We start from the raw sequence: 18,645 nt of genomic DNA on the forward strand, positions 1-18,645 counted from the left end.
TGTAAAGAAATAGTCCAGTTTCATTCTACTGCCTGTGGCTGTCCAATTTTCCCAACACCATTTGTTGAAGAGACTGTCTTTTTACCATTGGACATTCTTTCCTGCTTTGTCAAAGATGAGTTGACCATAGGGTTGAAGGTCCATGCCTAGGCTCTCTATTCTGTTCCATTGATCTATGTGTCTGTTTTTGTGCCAGTACCATACTGTCTTGATGATGACAGCTTTGTAATAGAGCTGGAAGTCCAGAATTGTGATATTGCCAGCTTTGCTTTTCTTTTTCAACATTCCTCTGGCTATTCGGGGTCTCTTCTGGTTCCATACAAATTTTAGGATTATTTGTTCCATTTCTTTGAAAGCAATGGATGGTATTTTGATGGGGATTGCATTGAATGTGTAGATTGCTCTAGGTGGCATTGACATCTTCACAATATTTGTTCTTCCAATCCATGAGCATGGAATGTTTTTCCATTTCTTTGTGTCTTCCTCAATTTCTTTCATGAGTATTTTATAGTTTTTTGAGTACAGATTCTTTTCCTCTTTGGTTAGATTTATTCCTAGGTATCTTATGGTTCTGGGTGCAATTGTAAATGGGATTGAGTCCTTAATTTCTCTCTCTTCTGTCTTGTTGTTGGTGTATAGGAATGCTACTGATTTCTGTGCACTGATTTTATAGCCTGCTGCTTGATTGAATTCCTGTATGAGTGCTAGCAGTTTTGGGGTGGAGTCTTTTGGGTTTTCCACATAAAGTGTCAGATCATCTGCAAAGAGTGAGAGTTTCACTTCTTCTTTGCCGATTTGGATGCCTTTGATTTCTTTTTGTTGTCTGATTGCTGTGGCTAGGACTTCTAGTACTATGTTGAATAGCAGTGGTGATAGTGGACATCCCTGCTGCGTTCCTGATCTTAGGGGGAAAGCTCTCAGTTTTTCCCCACTGAGAATGATATTCGCTGTGGGTTTTTCATAGATGGCTTTTATGCTATTGAGGTATGTACCCTCTATCCCTATACTCTGAAGAGTTTTGATCAAGAAAGGATGCTGTACTTTGTCAAATGCTTTTTCTGCATCTATTGAGAGGATCATATGATTCTTGTTCTTTCTTTTGTTAATGTATTGCATCACGTTGATTGACTTGTGGATTTTGAACCAACCTTGCAGCAGGGATAAATCCCACTTGGTCGTGGTGAATAATCCTTTTAATGTACTGTTGGATCCTATTGGCTAGTATTTTGGTGAGAATTTTTGCATCCATGTTCATCAAGGATATTGGTCTGTCATTCTCCTTTTTGATGGGGTCTTTTCTGGTTTGGGGATCAAGGTAATGGTGGCCTCATAAAACGAGTTTGGAAGTCTTCCTTCCATTTCTATTTTTTGGAACAGTTTCAGGAGAATAGGTATTAATTCTTCTTTAAATGTTTGGTAGAATTCCCCTGGGAAGCCATCTGGCCCAGGGCTTTTGTTTGTTGGGAGATTTTTCATGACTGCTTCAATTTCCTTGGTGGTTATAGGTCTGTTCATGTTTTCTATTTCTTCCTGGTTCAGTTTTGGTAGTTGATACATCCTTAGGAATGCATCCATTTCTTCCAGGTTATCTAATTTTCTGACATAGTTGTTCATAATATGTTCTTATAATTGTTTGTATTTCTTTGGTGTCGGTTGTGATCTCTCCTCTTTCATTCATGATTTTGTTGATTTGGGTCATTTCTCTTTCCTTTTTGATAAGTCTGGCCAGGGGTTTATCAATCTTGTTAATTCTTTCAAAGAACCAGCTCCAAGTTTCTTTGATCTGTTCTACCGTTCTTTTGGTTTCTATTTCACAGATTTCTGCTCTGATCTTTATTATTTCTCTTCTCCTGCTGGGTTTAGGCTTTATTTGCTGTTTCTTCTCCAGCTCCTTTAGGTGTAGGGTTAGGTTGTGTATTTGAGACCTTTCTTGTTTCTTAAGAAAGCCTTGTATTGCTATATACTTTCCTCTTAGGACTGCCTTTGCTGCATCCCAAAGATTTTGAACAATTGTGTTTTCATTTTCATTTGTCTCCAAGAATTTTTCTAATTCTTCTTTAATTTCCTGGTTTACCCATTCATTCCTTAGTAGGATGCTTTTTAGCCTCTATATATTTGAGTTCTTTCCGACTTTCCTCTTGTGATTGAGTTCTAGTTTCAAAGCATTGTGGTCTGAAAATATGCAGGGAATAATCCCAATCTTTTGGTGCCAGTTGAGACCTGATTTGTGACCTAGGATGTGATCTATTCTGGAGAATGCTCCACGGGCACCAGAGAAGAATGTGTATTCTGTTGCTTTGGGATGGAATGTTCTGAATATATCTTTGAAGTCCATTTGGTCCAGTGTGTCATTTAAAGTCTTTATTTCCTTGTTGATCTTTTGCTTAGATGATCTGTCCATTTCAGTGAGGGGGTGTTAAAATCCCCCACTATTATTGTATTGTTGTCAATGTGTTTCTTTGCTTTTGTTATTAATTGCCTTATATAATTGGCTGCTCCCATGTTAGAGGCATAGATATTTACAATTGGTAGATCTTCTTGTTGGTTAGACCCTTTAAGTAGGATATAGTGTCCTTCCTCATCTCTTATTACAGTCTTTGTTTTAAAATCTAATTTGTCTGAATTAAGGATTGCCACCCCAGCTTTCTTTTGGTGTCCATTAGCATGGTAAATGGTTTTCCACCCCCTCACTTTCATTGTGGGGGTGTCTTTGGGTCTAAAATGACTCTCTTGCAGACAGCATATCGATGGGTCTTGTTTTTTATCCAATCTGATAGCCTGTGTCTTTTGATTGGGGCATTTAGCCCATTTACATTCAGGGTAACTATTGAAAGATATGAATTTATTGCCATTGTATTGACTGTAAGGTGACTGTTACTGTACATTGTCCGTGTTCCTTTCTGTTCTATGCTGCTTTTAGGCTGTCTCTTTGCTTACAGGACCCCTTTCAATATTTCTTGGAGGGCTGGTTTCGTGTTTGCAAATTCTTTTAGTTTTTGTTTGTCCTGGAAGCTTTTTATCTCTCTTTCTATTTTCAATGACAGCCTAGCTGGATATAGTATTCTTGGCTGTATATTTTTCTCACTTAGTGCTCTGAAGATATCATGCCAGTCCTTTCTGGCCTGCCAGGTTTCTGTGGATATGTCTGTTGCCAATCTAATGTTTCTTCCATTATAAGTTATATATCTCTTCTCCCGAGCTGCTTTCAGGATTTTCTCTTTGTCTCTGAGACTCATAAGTTTTACTATTAGATGTCGGGGTGTTGACCTATTTTTATTGATTTTGAGAGGGTTTCTCTGTGCCTCCTGGATTTTGATGCCTGTTTCTTTCCCCACATTATGGAAATTCTCTGTTATAATTTGCTCCAATATATTTCTGCCCCTCTCTCTCTTTCTTCTTCTTCTGGGATCCCAATTATTCTAAAGTTGTTTCATCTTATGGTATCGCTTATCTCTCGAATTCTGCCCTTGTGATCCAGTAGTTGTTTATCTCTCTTTTTCTCGGCTTCTTTATTTTCCATCATTTGGCCCTCTATATCACTAAATCTCTCTTCTGCCTCATTTCTCCTAGCAGTTAGTGCCCCCATTTTTTATTGCATCTCATTAATAGCCTTTTTGATTTTCACTTGGTTAGATTTTAGTTCTTTTAATTCTCAAGACAGGGTTTCTCTAATAACTTCCATGCTTTTTTCAAGCCCAGCTAGTATCTTTAAAATCATGATTCTGAACCCGAGGTCCACCATCGCACTAATATCCATATTGAGTAGGTCCCTGGCAGATGGTACTACCTCTTGTTATTTTTGTTGAGGTGATTTTTTCTGTCTTGTCATTTTGTCCAGAGGAGAATAGTTGAATGAGAGAACAAAATGCTAACAGGGTAACAACATCCCCAGAAAATATACTCTAAACAAATCAGAAAAGACCTGAAACCAGGGGAAAAGAAAGGGAAAGAAAGAAAAAAGAAAAAGAAAAATAAAGAAAAAGAAAAAGATAAAAACAAACAAAAACAGAACAAAACAAAACAAAAAACAGAATATGAGCAAATATGATCAGGCTGGTGCATAGATCAGTGCCACACACTAGATTTTGGGTGTATTTTGGTCTGTTAGAAGAAAGTGCCTCCCAAAATTTTAAAGAAAGACTTATATATGTATAAAATAAGGGTTGATATGATGAAGGGATGGAATATGACTGTAAAGATGAAAATTATAAAAAATTTTATAAAAGGAATTGATAAGATAAGAAGTTGTTTGAAAAAGGAAAGAGGATTTAAAAAAAGAAAGAAAGAAAAAAAGAAAAAAAAGTGGAGAGAATGTGATCAGGCAGGAGACTAGAACAAAGCCATACACTAGAGATTTAGGGTATATTTTGATCTGTTAGGAGAAACTGTATCTCAAAAAATTAAAGAGAGAACAACTTATATATATATGCCAAAAATAAGGGTAACTACTATGAAGGAATAGAATATGACTCTAAAAATGAAAAATAAAAATGTTTTTTTTAAAAAAGGGATCGATAAGATGTTGGTTGAAAAAGGGAAAAAGAAAAATTAAAAAAAAAAAGACAGTTAAAAAAATTAACTTTGAATGACTAAGGGATCATGGTAAAAAAGCCATGAATTCTATGTGCAGTATTCCCCTAGCGGTGGAGTTCTGCCGTTCTCATTGATTGGTAAACTTGGTCTTGGCTGGCTGGCTGTTCTCGCTGATCTTCTGGGGGAGGGGCCTGTTGCCGTGGTTCCCAAATATCTTTGCCGAGGCAGATTGCCCCGCCCTTGCTGGTCTGGGCTAACGAATCTGCTCAGGTTTGCTCTGGGGAGCTTTTGTTCCCTGCAATCTTTTGGCACAGCTTTGGAGGACGAGAGTGAAAATGGCGGCCTCCAAATCTCTGCCCCGGCAGAACCAAGAACTTGGGCCCCCACTCCTCAGTGTGCCCCCAAAGAAAAACAGTCAATCACTCCCATCTCCCCAGTCTCCGGCTGCACTCCGTGCTCACCCAGCCTGTGACCGAGCGTTTCTATCTCTGGCACCCGACCCCGTGTGGAGTCTCCAAACCCAGCAGATCCCTGCGGTGCGCTCCCGCGCCGCTCCTCCTGGGGGAGGAAGGGGAGTCTCCCCAGTTCTGCCACTTGTTGGGTTTCTGCTGGAAGAGCAGTGGCCCGACTGTGCTGCGGATCACGGTTTATGGCAACCCCGAGCTGAGAGCCCACGCCTCGGCTCCATCTCTGCAGCCGGCTTCCCCGCTCCACTACCTGGGAGCTCTGCCGCACTCAGGCACCCCCGGTCTTTCTGTGACCCCGAGGGTCCTGAGACCACACTGTCCTGCGAGGGTTCCACCCCCCGCTTAGCCACTGCAGCGACGTCCCTCCGCCGAGCCAACTTCTAAAAGGTCCGATTTTGTGCTCCGCGGCTCTATCACTTGCCAGAAGTGGCCAATGGAGGCCCCCTCCCCAGCCGTCTATCCTCCCGAATATCTCCTCGGATTCACTTCTCCGCACCTCCTACTTTCCAGAAAGTGGTCGCTTTTCTATTCGGAGAGTTGTTGCTATTCTTTTCTTCGATCTCCTGTTGAGTTCGTAGGTGTTAAGAATGGTTTGATCCCTACCCAGCTGAATTCCTGAGACCACAGGAAATCCAGGTCTCCTACTCCTCCCTCATTTGTATGTCTTTTAACACGATTTTGAGGTTAAATAGTTTGCTGGGTCTTTTATCTACCCGCGTTCAATCCCTTTTCCAGTTGGGTTTGACCGAAAGTAAACATAATAGGAGATTATATTGAGAAAGCAAGTGAAATCTTGGTGTTTATTTCCTAAGTTCCCTCCCCTGTAGGTTGCTCTTGACTGGCTGTGTCCCTTGATGAAAGGTCACACTTCTGCCAAGCAACTTTGTCTACCCATATCCCTCTGTCTCTACTTACCTTTAATCCTTCAAGATTAAGGATACCTAGCTATTATTGGTTCTGTGGTACTGTGCTATCCTCTCTGGTTCCTCTACACCCTGCCCACATTAAATTCCCCACAAATTATTCCATTTCAACGTGCCATCCCTTTACTGTCACAATCCTGACTGATACAGAGAGTGAGGTTCAACTCCTGATTCCATCACTTTGTAGCTGTGAGCACTTGGATTATGCATTTCACATATTTGAGTGTTGGTTTTTTCATCTGTTTTTTTAAATATGAATAATAATACCTCTTCAGCAAGGTTGTTATGCAGATTTAATAATGATATACTAGCAGAAAAGTTTTCATTAATATTTTCTCCCTTTCTCATCTTAGTCTCTCCCTTCTATCACTGGATGTGTGTTCTCTTTCAACTTCTTCATATGCTCCTGTTTCTACCCTGTCTTTCAAGGTAACGGAATTTCTCTATCATGTATAAATGCGCAAGCAATTTACACAGGGGTATATAATGTGCAGAACCCTGTATAAATGGCTTAAATGTACCATGGTTATGTTCCTGGAATAAACTTGCTATTTCTACTGCTGCAGAACAGTTAAGTCAAACTTTTGAATTAGGTCAACAAAATCCACAAATAGGGTGGAATCTTTGGACTGTCTAAGCAGGGACAGATCTGGAATAAATCAGCCACAGATATCACTTGTCAGCATACTGAGAGAGGCATTTCAAGAAAGGGTAGAAGGTACGTCAAGAATATTGGCTTCTGGTAGCATTATGATGCATCCGTTAAATCTATATTGAGAGTTTTCCATCATGTGGATTCAAGCTAACATAATCATTTTATGGCAGTAATGTCTAAACAAGGGTCCACAATTAGGCTGTATTTTTATCTTGACTTGTGAACTATCACTGCCAACTACTCAAATTTCAAGCTTGTTGAGACATATGTTATCCCTGGAAACCCTTCATAAAAAAAAAAAAAAATGAAGTATTTTACTGTCCCACCAATTCAGTGTGCTCTGGTCAGTTCCCCATCTAGATCCAAATTAACCATGTAATAGTCTCTACACTAGTGACTAGTATTTTAAATGACTTTTAAAGCAAAACCAAAAAGAACAAATTTACTTCTATTTGCACAAAAGATGATCTGGCTTGGATTCTTTTTCTAGCTTTTTAAACAGTGAGACAAGATGAAGCTGTGGGACAAGAACTGGATATAGAATTAAGATATGCATTTGAAATCTGGTTCTGCTACTAGTTCCTAGCTGTGTGGCCTTGTAAAGTCACTTAATGTATCTAGCCTCAGTTTCCTTATCTGTCAAACAGAGACCTAGTGGTGAATCAAATGAGCTAATAATGATCTAACAGCATAATACCTCTAGGACTTAATAACTTATTTTTTTACAGTCTGTGTGTGTAAGTTTCAAATGTGATTAGTAGGAAATGGGAATGAAGAAAAGTTTCAGAAAGAAGCAGGAATGTTTTGGTGAAAAGGAAATTAAAATACTGGAGAGCAGAGAAAGATAAGAATGATTACAACGTCTGCATTTATAGCCCACTTGTCACAGTTCAGTATTTATAGGTTTGTTAGTGACAACCTTCCCAGTATAGCAATGTTAATTCTGAAGTCGCTGTCAGTTTCACTGACACAGCGCTGTGCACCTGACCGAGGCTGAAACTACTCACCATTTCCATAGATGATCATTGCATTTAGGGGTCCAAAATATACACCAATAAATCAGTTTGGGTTTCTGATTATAATCTCCCTAAATCTTACTTTGAAATACCCTAGTGAGTTTCTTTTTAACAAATCTGAGGGCATTTTTGTTTCCCAAATATGATTTGTAATTATCCGAGCTAGATTTTCTAAAACCTCAGGGAGAAGCGATGGGTCTAAGGCTGAACACAATACTAAATGTATACTTAAATTTTCCAGAGCCCAAGCTCCTGTTGTTACTTAAATACCATGATCAAAGCAATAGATAAATACGGAGAAGAGTAGGAGAGGGAAAGAGAAAGACTGAGAGAAAGAGAATAAGAGAGAGAGTGGGGGGAGAGATGGAAGAGAGGCTTGGGAAAGTGTTCAGTGGAAAATCTAGAAATGATGTAAGAGAAAGCAAAGGCAGGGATTGGAGTGAGGGGTGTATAACTGAGACTATAAAAACTCCGAGAGAAAACTCACCATCAGGGCTGAGTTTGGGAGAAACTGCACAGACAGGACTCTAAAGTTAGAATCTCCTGATTTTTCACAAGGTAAGTTAAATATAAAAGCTATGAGAAACATTTACAGTTTTTTTCCTTTGAGCTACTTTTTTTTTATTTTCACATACTTCTTAAATGTTTTGATTATATCTTGATTTTGAATGTTTTTTGGTGATATTTTCCTCTCTAAAATGAGTAGAAAATCTAAGAAGATATTTTTGTAATACAAAATTAAGGCAGAGCTAATTGTCAGACATTTCATATTTCTTAGATTATTCGTTGCTTTTGTTTCCCATTTCAAAACAAAGAGAAAGACAACTCAAGATAATGATTCTCTGTATGTGTTACTAGTATTAATTTTGCTTTCATCAAAGATGTCCAATTTAGTAAATGTTTAAATGTATAAAAGTGGTCTACTTTTAAAAGCTTAGGTAGAAAAGAAAGGTTTTCTCTTATCTTTATTTCTATCAAAGTTGGAGCTTAAGAAGTATCCCTAAATTAATCAAATTCTAAAGTCAGTATTCTATATTCATCGAACCTAGAGTATCCTCTGTTTTTTCTTCTTGTAAAACCCAAATATACAAGTATGATATTAATAACAGTTTAAAGTAGACTTAAGTCACTATTTTGTATTTTTGTATTCTTTTGTATTTGAAGTGCTCTTGCCATTAAATGATTGAATTAAGAGTTAATTTGAAACATACATTTGAATTATGTTTAAGAACAAATTTAAAACTTTGCTTCAGGTTTTGATCCATGGGAATAGTGTACACTCAATAAATTCAGTTTTACAAATGCAAAATATTGGTCCTTCAAATTATAACGATAGCTGCTATAGGTTTAGGAATGTGATAGTTATTTGTTTCTAAGTTATCTTTCTAGAAATTAAATAATTTTAACAATAATTTATGATAATTTTAATGCCCATATAAGCTATAAAATGGGTGTCTCCCCGAAAACATCAGGCACGGTGTGTGTCTTTACTTTGGCACTGGTCTTCAGCACTCTCCCAGAATTTTTCTGAGGAACTCTCCCATGGATATGAATTCAAGTCTCCTCTTTGTAAATGAATTGCACTGTGGTGTCACTCAATAAGGTATTTAAAGTTGACATTTGTTTCTCTCCCTTATTTCTCAGAGTTTTGAATTGATTCCTATATAATGAATCATGGGCAGTAGAGAATCTGATATGGTTAGTAGACTAGATTTAGGGTCTTCAGGACTACAATTTAACTTCTTATTCAAATACTTTCAATGATTTGAACCTTTGATTAATAAAATTAGACTAATTGAACTTGTCCCAAAGGAATAGAACTCAAAGTAAGCAGTCCCAAAATATTGTCCCAACTCTGTCACTATGTAGTTTATAACTTCAGGCAAATCTTAAGCACAGAGTAGGGCTCAATAATATCCTGTTATTATGGAAAGAGACAAAAGAACTGGAAGTACCGGGGATACTGCGTGGGAGAATGACCAAGGGAAGCTCCCACATCAGCCAGTTTTCCTATATTAGAGAATGAAGACTCAGTTTCACACTATCTTGGGGTTAATCTTTACATATCACCTAATTTAATCTTCTTGCCTATATTTCATCTGCCGACATCCCTACCTACCGGACAACCTTTGCTTAAAGACTTTGGCGCCCTCAGAGGAACACAAGTTTGGGGTCAGGAAACCAGACTTCTAATCCCAGTCCTGACTTCATCACCTTTCACTCAGGCTTCCTGGGGCTTCATTCTCCCCTGGAGACCGGGAGGTAATAAAAGATGAGCCCCAAGTTCCCTCCTAGCCCTGGGCACCTCTCTACACAGGCCAACTCTCCTGTACCTGAGATGTCTCTGATTTAGAGGTCTCTTTTAACTGAGCCCTCCCTCTTCTTTGCCAGATAGTTCTCAGGGTACCTCTCCAGAGCAGTGGTTAGGATCACCTGCCAGTAATTGCCCAGTGCCTTGGTTGGCTTGAACTGGCTGTTGCCCAGCCTTACCCTTATCAATATCCCACCAGCTCAGGCCTCAACACTAGGCTGCTCCCACAGGAACAGTTCCTCCACCATGCTTCACCCTGCTCCCTCCTCTTCTTTGTCCTTCTTAAATCTCTCCTTCATCTCCATTCCCTTGGCCGGCTTAACTGTCTCTGAGCCTCACTCTCTCCATCTGTTGAGAGTGTTAAATTTGACAGTTTCCAAAGAGCATCCCCTCCCTTTCTAAAATTCTATGTTCCCATGAGACATAAGGCTATAACCATGTGGAAAATGCAATTTTACTTATTTTTTTTAAGATTTTATTTGACAGAGAGCATGCCCACAAGCAACGAAAGATGCAGACAGAGGGAGAGGGAGAAGCAGACTCCCCGCGGAGCAGGGAGCCGGATGTGGGGCTCCACCCCAGGACCCTGGGATCATGACCTAAGCCGAAGGCAAATGCTTAACAGACTGAGACACCCAGGTGCCCCTAAGAAAATGCACTTTTAAAATGCCATCCATGCCACCAATGGCAACTTGGCTGTTGATCCACCAAGTCAGAGCTGTGGTTCCCATGGGACCACTTTGGTGGTTGCATTTCCCTGGAAGCTCTGACTTTTCTATCCACACCAGGGCTCCATGAGGCATGCTCTCTTCCTCTGCCTTCTCTGCAGTCCATCCCTTCCCAGCTCTTCCGATGCTGTGTAAGGCCTAGTTCCAGTGACGAGATCCTTCATTCCCATAATGCCCATGGTGGTTCTGCTTTCGTGGCACAGCTGATTGTGCTACGCTATACTGTCAATATCACAAAAATTCTGTGAAAATCACGATCCTAACAACATCGAAATTTTTTTAAAAAACAGTCAATAAAGATATCTTATGAACTAAAAAATGTATGTATCATATAAATTATATTAAAATTCAATTAAAAATTCACTTTTATTACTAGAATTAGAACTTGAATAATTATGTTTTGAGTATAACTGAGATTAATTCTCTTTGTTTTCTTCCCGTTGTGATATTCTGGTGTATGCTAATATTTTCATAGTAATATTTGATAGAAATATTATGGCTGAAATTAATGATAATGCATAATATACTGTAACACCAAATGTTGGAGTGGTTGCCACTTGTAACTCTGGTGAGATATCTTCCCTCACTCAATATTATTTTATTATAATTTATTTTCTATCACTTTGTCATAATTCTAGATTTCAAGTGATTTTGTTCCTTGAAATGAACAAGGATAAAAAAATATTTTTCATAACAAAAAAGTAGTATGACATGTTTTGTTAAGTTGCCAGATTTAGAAGGAAATATCAGGAGAATGATAGCTATTATTTGCGTAATTAATTTGTGTTAGTCACTTGTATTATTCGTAATCCTTATAATAAACCACAAAGTAAATCTTTGCCCCGTATTCTTGATGAAAATATTAAAACGGAGAGGCTAGGTAGCATGCCCAGTCAAGAGTCATATCCATATCTGTGTAAACTAAGGACTGACCCCTTTCTAGTAATTGACTTCATTGTATTAGAGAGTATACATGTGGGATGCATGGGTGGCTCAGTTGGTTGAGTGTCTGCCTTCAGCTCAGGTCACGACCCCAGGGTGTTGGGATCAGCCCCGTGTCAGGCTCCCTGCTCAGCAGGGATCCTGCTTCTCCCTCTGCCTGCCCCTCCCCCTTCTTCTGCACTCTCTCTCTCTCTCTGACAAATAAAAATAAAATCTTAAAAAAAAAAAAGAAAGTATACTTGCAATACAGGGAGTTAGGATACCAGTATTCTAAAGTAACTCAGCTTATCGCAGTACATTTATTTTAAAAAGCACAATTATAATATTTTTCATGTTGATCTAGCATGATTGATGTGCTGATAAAGGAGATAAATTAATTTCAAAATAATAATGTACTATGCAAATGTTTAAAAATGGTTACTTACAACAATTGTACTTGAAAGAAATAAAAGCATTCCAGGAAGAGTCTGGTGTTGCAGTAAGAAATCCCCGGGCAGGGCAAGTGGTTGAGGGGTCTCCATGTTGACCAGGCTGTGAGCAACTGGAGGACAGGGAGGGTGTCTGACTCACTTTTATATTCCTGGTGCTTGATATATAGTATCTGCCTAATAAGTGCATCCTTTTGAGTATGATAAAATTCATATTTTTGGTCCTTCATGTACATTTTAGACAGTATTTTTTAATTGATTATATTGGCTAGTTTAATGCAATTAAAATGTAAATTAATATTTTTATTAAATATTATATGTAGGTACAAAATGGGGTAAAAAGTAAAAGAGGTGGTAACATTCCACAATATCCTGAGGCTTATCTGTGCCATCTTTAATTGCATTTATCCTTTGAAATCCTTGTTATGCCAGACAAAAATTCTCCATGTTTCAAATGGCCAAGCAGCATATTTATGCACAAAGCTACCAGCTTTTCCCTATCCATAATTTTAAAGATTCTTGTTTTTCTCATTATAAAGCATTAGAATTAAACCACAAATCCCCTTACCAGAATTGTATACAATCATACACTAAAGTTTTTTTCTATTTCCAGGTGACATCGTTTTATTTCAAGAAACTTGCATTAATTCAGGGATCTAAGCACAAATTAATGTTTAATAAGGAGAAATCTTAAACTCTCCTGGGATAATTATTGGGGAATATTGATTCATGTTGCTTTCGTTAGAATGAGAATCTGAAATGTGAAACATTAATGGACTTACTGGGATTCTGGCATGAACTTTATCACATATTACTGTGTTTGTACAACTTGGGCAAATCTCTTCCCTTCTCTAAGCCTTGGTTTCCATATCAATAAAGCTGGAATGTTAATATCTGCTCTGCATTCCTATTTGCCTCCCACATAAGGCTGCTTCATTCATATATTCATTCATTCAGCACATCATGTTGACTCTAAACACTTTGTTAAATATATTTACCTGGGCTTTTTAGTAATGCAAATTTCCTTTAAAGTGTCATTGTAGATTTCCTTCTTAAATTTTTGCAAGAAAGAGACTAGTGGTATGATTGAAAATTCCAACCAAGCAAAAACAACAAAATTTTTGAAATTTTCGAAGGCAATAGTGTCTAAAATAGAATGAAAAGGGTGCCAAGTAGAATAAAATCAATTAACACATGTATAGAAGTAAATTCATTCTTCCTGATGCATAGCATTCAAGGAAAGTCCTTTAAAAAGGCAGGTGCCTGCCACATGAAGAACACGTCATCCGTAAACATTTTACTTTATAAGCAGTTTGTTTTGGAGACAGAAAAATGTTTTAGACTTTTACAAATCAGTTATACTTGAAGGAGCATGAAACTGAGAGTCTGAAAATCAAGTTGTTTTTCTGGCTCTTCTAACTGGCTCCGTGATTTTGGAAAACGTACTATTGCTGACTGAAGAGCAATGAGAAATGAGAAAGAACATGTTCCTGATATTTTAATTAAAACAAAAAAAGTGGGAAATGTTAAACTGCTGTCTCAATTTGCACCTTTCTTTTAGAATCATACTCAAAACATAAAGCAAAATACCCACCACACAATTTACTGAAAGTAACAAATTTTATAAAGAGAATTTCAAATAAATATCTCAGCAACACAAGCATTTTTCTCCAATGTATTTTTGTGAGGATGACATAGATAACATATATATATTAATTGACAGAAGCTACAACATGTAATTCAAACTGCTTTGGGGTGAAAATTCTCAGTGATTTTAAGTCTTTTATTTATGAGGATTCGAAAGCAATTCCCCACTCCTAAAGTTCTAAGTGCCACAGCTACACTGAGTTCTCTTGTTTGTGGGGCCAAATTCACCAGAGGCAGGGGAATTGAAGCTCCAGGAAGGAAGAGACCTCAAACTCACCTGGTCCGAGTCTCTGCCTTCCAGCAGACCTGGCTACTTGACTCTTCAAAGAAAACTAGTGGCAACCTTCTTACCACTTTGTTCAAATATTACCACTCGTTGAAATGTCAAAATTATCTGTATAATGTCAAACTGTAATATATCTCTTGGTTGTTTAACATAAATGTTGCACCTCTTGATTGTTTAAAATAAGTGTTGCAGATTGTCTTTATCAATGCCCCCAAATTTTCAGTTCCCTATCTAGTTGTTGAGTATAAGCTTTATGCTCCCTGGAAGGATTTGACTTCAAAGATCTGCCTTCAGCTCAATTATAATCCCCTTCATACCATGTAATTAATCTTTTCACATTATCTTATAGGTTACAAAACTTTTCATGTACAATTTAAAGTTCCCATTGAAAAGTTTTTACCTATCATAAAATAAGAATAAAAATGATAGGGTGTTTTTTTTTCATAAATAATTATATCTTTATACATTTTCAGTAAATAATACTAAATATAAGATTAAATACATGGGGCGCCTGGGTGGCTCAGTCGTTAAGCATCTGCCTTCAGCTCAGGTCATGATCCCAGGGTCCTGGGATCGAGTCCCACATCGGGCTCCCTGCTCAGCGGGGAGTCTGCTTCTCCCTCTCCCACTCCCCCCTGCTTGTGTTCCCTCTCTTGCTGTCTCTCTCAGCAAATAAATAAATAAATAATCTTAAAAAAAAGATTAAATACACTTATTGTTCTTATTTGGCAATCCTAAACCAAATCCATAATGTTTAGGCTATTTGTAAATTAATTAAATAACTTTCAATTAACTAAAATTGAAATGCTGTAAATTCATAAAGTGAGTTTTATTAGACAATTTTGACAACTTAAGCATCTTGTTCAGGGTCACTAAACCAATAAATAGCACAGCAAAGACACTTTTCTCTATCCTTCAAGTCTAATTCTGAGCTTTTTCCTCACCAGCGTAGAAATATTTTTCTGATGTTGTTGAATACTTATTTATTGACTAAAAGAGTTATATTTTTAAAATACTGAGCATAATGACTTAAGCATGACAAAAAAACAAAGTAAAAAGAGTAAGCATTTGAAAGTGCATTAGATGTACCATATTTCATCCATTCTGATGCACATTTTAACATCTCGGAAATTGGAATGAGTCTTATACTTGATAGCATGTCATAATTTAAATCATGTATAAAATGAGATCCCTTACTATAAATGACATCTTAAAATGAAAGATTTGGAGGCCCTCCTTTTCCAGCTGGAAATGTTTTAAATTCAAGAGGAATGTGTTTATGTCAAAACTTAGATGCAATCTTATGCACAGACTGGCTGATTTGAGGGACAACAGAAAGGCCTTATTAGCTAAACCTGCACTAACTATTATCATTACCTACAATGTCTGCACTTACACCAGAAAAGAGCCAACAGACTTTTTAAAAAGCCAACAGACTTTTAAAAAGCTAGAAGCAACATTAGAGTTCATTTAGACCAAGCCCATTTCACTCCGCCTAGAGAGGAAAGGGTTTGCCCAAGCGATATGGCCAACCCAAGGCAAGGACTGAGTCTCCCCAGACCTGGAGCAGGTCTTTTTCTGTTCCAGTGAGCCACACAAACTTTGTGTTAAGCATTGTCCCTTTTAGGTCCTCTTTTGAAATAAAAAATGAAAGTCACGCTGTTATCGACTCTTCCTGAAGCCTTCCTTTGTTAACAAAAGGACTTGGGTGACTATAACTTATAGAGCAGGGCACAGGGCACACTGAACTTACTCTGTTTTACAGACTTACTCAGGGCCAAGCTGACTCACCAATTGCTTAGATGCCCACCATCGCTTTCTGAGAAGACAGTGAGCAGTGTGGTGGGTAGGCTCACACAGTCATTTCATAGTGTCAGAACTAGGGACCCTTTACAACATGTCTTATTAAATCTCACTTAAAAAAATATAAAAGTTTAATTAGTTTGTGAGTTCTTTATCCTTTATCTTTAAGCCCTTTATTTTTAGTTTTTGTTGAAAATAAGGGTGCAGTAAAGTCTACTTTGAGTATTTCCAATCAAGTAACTGGGGTAAATTAAAAATTCCCAAAGTTACCAAGTTCACACCCAAACTCAGTACTCTTGAGACTTTCTAATAGATCTACTATCCATAAGTCAGACATTACTGATAAAGTCTCAGGTTGAAGAGAAATTTTCTTAATCACCAAAGTAAGTTTATTTTTTTTTTCAACACCAGCCCTCAAAATAGATAGTTTAAAAGTGCGATGAAAAAAATGCTTGTGATCAGATATTGGCTCACGTTTTTCTTTTCAGCTTAACCTCTCATTCTAACACCTCCCCTCATTCCTGTTTGCTTTCTCTTTTGGATCTGTGGTGCTCGATCTTTTCTTTTTTTCCATCCCAGCCCACAGGAGAGATTTTTTTGTTTTTATAATAACAATGACTCATTACCTCACCGATTCTCAACAATGAAACATCTTTCTTCATTTTCACAGAATTCTCATTTAATTCTAGCCTAAATATAATTAAATAATTTTTTTGCTACTGTACATTCAGAGCCTTTTATATGTCAAAATGCACTCTCAGTGTTCCTTTAGGGAGTATACGATATATGTTGCTTCCCCAGCTTAAATGACAAAACTTTAACCCCCTTATCCTCCCCAGACTTGCTCCCTCCATTGCCATCCAGCTACTGTCTGGAGGATTCCTTTGGGATATAATTCTGACATGTGGAAAAGTCTTTAAAACAAAGGTTGAGAAGTTACACAGTGTGAATGTTTGTTTATTCAACAGTATTATTTAAAATGTGAAAATGCAAGAACATAGTAGACCAATTGGCTGACAATGAATGAAGCAAGCACCAAATTTTGTAAGGCAGATCGCACGCTCACTGTCTCTTTTGAAGCTCCTCACTAGCCAGAGGAAGATTATCCAAAAATCACTCAATTCAAATTACTGATGTCCTGAAAACATTGCAAATATCTCCACTTTGGTGTATCCCTACAATAAACATCCTTCAGCGTTCTTTCTGTGATTTGGAGTGTACATGGGGCCAACTAGATTTTAAATCATAGGCTATATTTATCCACTATCAACAAAATAGGGAAATGGAGCTGAACCTACTCTTTTCCTTCCCTCCCTATAATTTCCTCTGTTTCTAATTTTGTGGCAATCAAGTTTCAACTAGTTAATCAAATGTCTTTTGTGTGGCAGGTGCCAGGGTGTTTGTTTTCATTAGTGTACCAACTGCCATATTTAGGAACTTGGCCTTCTGGTTAACTGGCTACAAGCATGGGTTTAAACCATTAAGTGTGTGTATTTAAACTCAGCATTTATTTTTACATCTCCCTATCCAAATAATCAGGATGTGGTTATCTGTAAGATGATACATTATGACTTTTTTTCCTACATACACCCAAGCACAAAAATATATGCCTCAAACATAAACATCAATATTATAAATGCCCATCATCCTGTGCCATTTATAATATTGCAGAGATGAAGAGAAACCTGGTTTGTAAAATGTACATAAAAATAGTTAAAGGAAATCCGCATGGAAAGGCTTACAAAATTGGGCCATTTCACACTTTGGAACCTGTTTTTAACATGATAAAAAATGAGGAAGAAAAACATCACAACTGTAGTTTATCTTTGATGGAATGAGAGAGCTATTTAAAAAAAAAAGATATGCCAGAAATATGAAATCATTTTTAAAAGAGTTAAAGTATTGATATATCTTCCTTTACATTGAGGAAATTTAGAGACACCAGCATAATCAGAAGGAAAAAATATGATTCTGTGTCAGATATTCTAAAGAATAGGTAATGTGCTTTTTGTTGGTATTTTTATTAGATAACTGTTGCATTCTTTCTTGTTATTTTTCTACTGTCTCTATTTAGACTCATAGTCATGATTTATTGTTTTTTGATACTTATAAAAATACTCAGCTCAGATATCAATTTGTCAGAAAGAGAACACAGAATACACTGCCCCCTTCCAGAAAGGGTGGAATATAGAGAAGTAACTAGTGAGTAACATTACAGTCCAAAATATGTATTGGTGGCATACTGAAGAACGAGTTTAGACTATATAACATGAAAATTAAAATTATATTCTACAAATGTTATCAACAATGCTAAAATATGTTTATACTTATTTTAAATGTTAATAGACATGGTTAACACAGATACTACCCTGTCTCTATAAAACACTTATTTGTCTATATTCTAGCAGATAGTCTTTATTGCTAAAATCTACACTGAGGTTTCACAGTAACAGTACTATAAGGAAGTTTCATAAAAAAATCTTGGGTCACACCAAAGCAAACATAGTTACTAAAGAAATACTTAGTAATACCTCATCACTGTTCTTTCACTTAAAATTATAAATATATTAGGGGATAAAGAAGTATACATGAATCAATTCAATCCTCTCAAAGTTCTTTTGAAGTGAGAATTACTCCTTGCTTCCTGAATACTAAAAATAAAGCTCAAGTAGATTAAATGATGCACATCCAACATCACTAATACTAAAGCCACAAGGAGACTCAAATCCAATCCCCCAGATCCATCTAAGCATCCCATCCTTTTTGATCCCAGCAGCTTTCCAAATGATTTTTTATGGACATAAATGTTCACTGAGACTTCTCATTCATAATGTATGACCTGGTTGGGCGGGTGGTTGGGGGAGACTTTTCCAATACCATGTACCAAGTGGTGAAGTCAGGCCCAT

The 18,645-nt window shown here is 37.3% G+C and overlaps 1 protein-coding gene across 1 annotated transcript in view; it reads left to right on the forward strand.

The window, feature by feature from the left end:
- The first annotated feature begins 6,314 nt into the window (after positions 1–6,314).
- Positions 6,315–18,645, forward strand: part of OSTN (osteocrin) — a 45,641-nt gene continuing 33,310 nt past the window's right edge. Inside the window, exon 1 of the mRNA XM_027582248.1 lies at positions 6,315–6,352. The gene's annotated coding sequence lies outside the window, so the exon portion shown is untranslated. The remainder of the gene's footprint in view (positions 6,353–18,645) is intronic.

Source organism: Zalophus californianus, chromosome 1 (genome assembly GCF_009762305.2).
Source record: "Zalophus californianus isolate mZalCal1 chromosome 1, mZalCal1.pri.v2, whole genome shotgun sequence".
In the NCBI taxonomy this organism is placed as follows: domain Eukaryota; kingdom Metazoa; phylum Chordata; class Mammalia; order Carnivora; family Otariidae; genus Zalophus; species Zalophus californianus.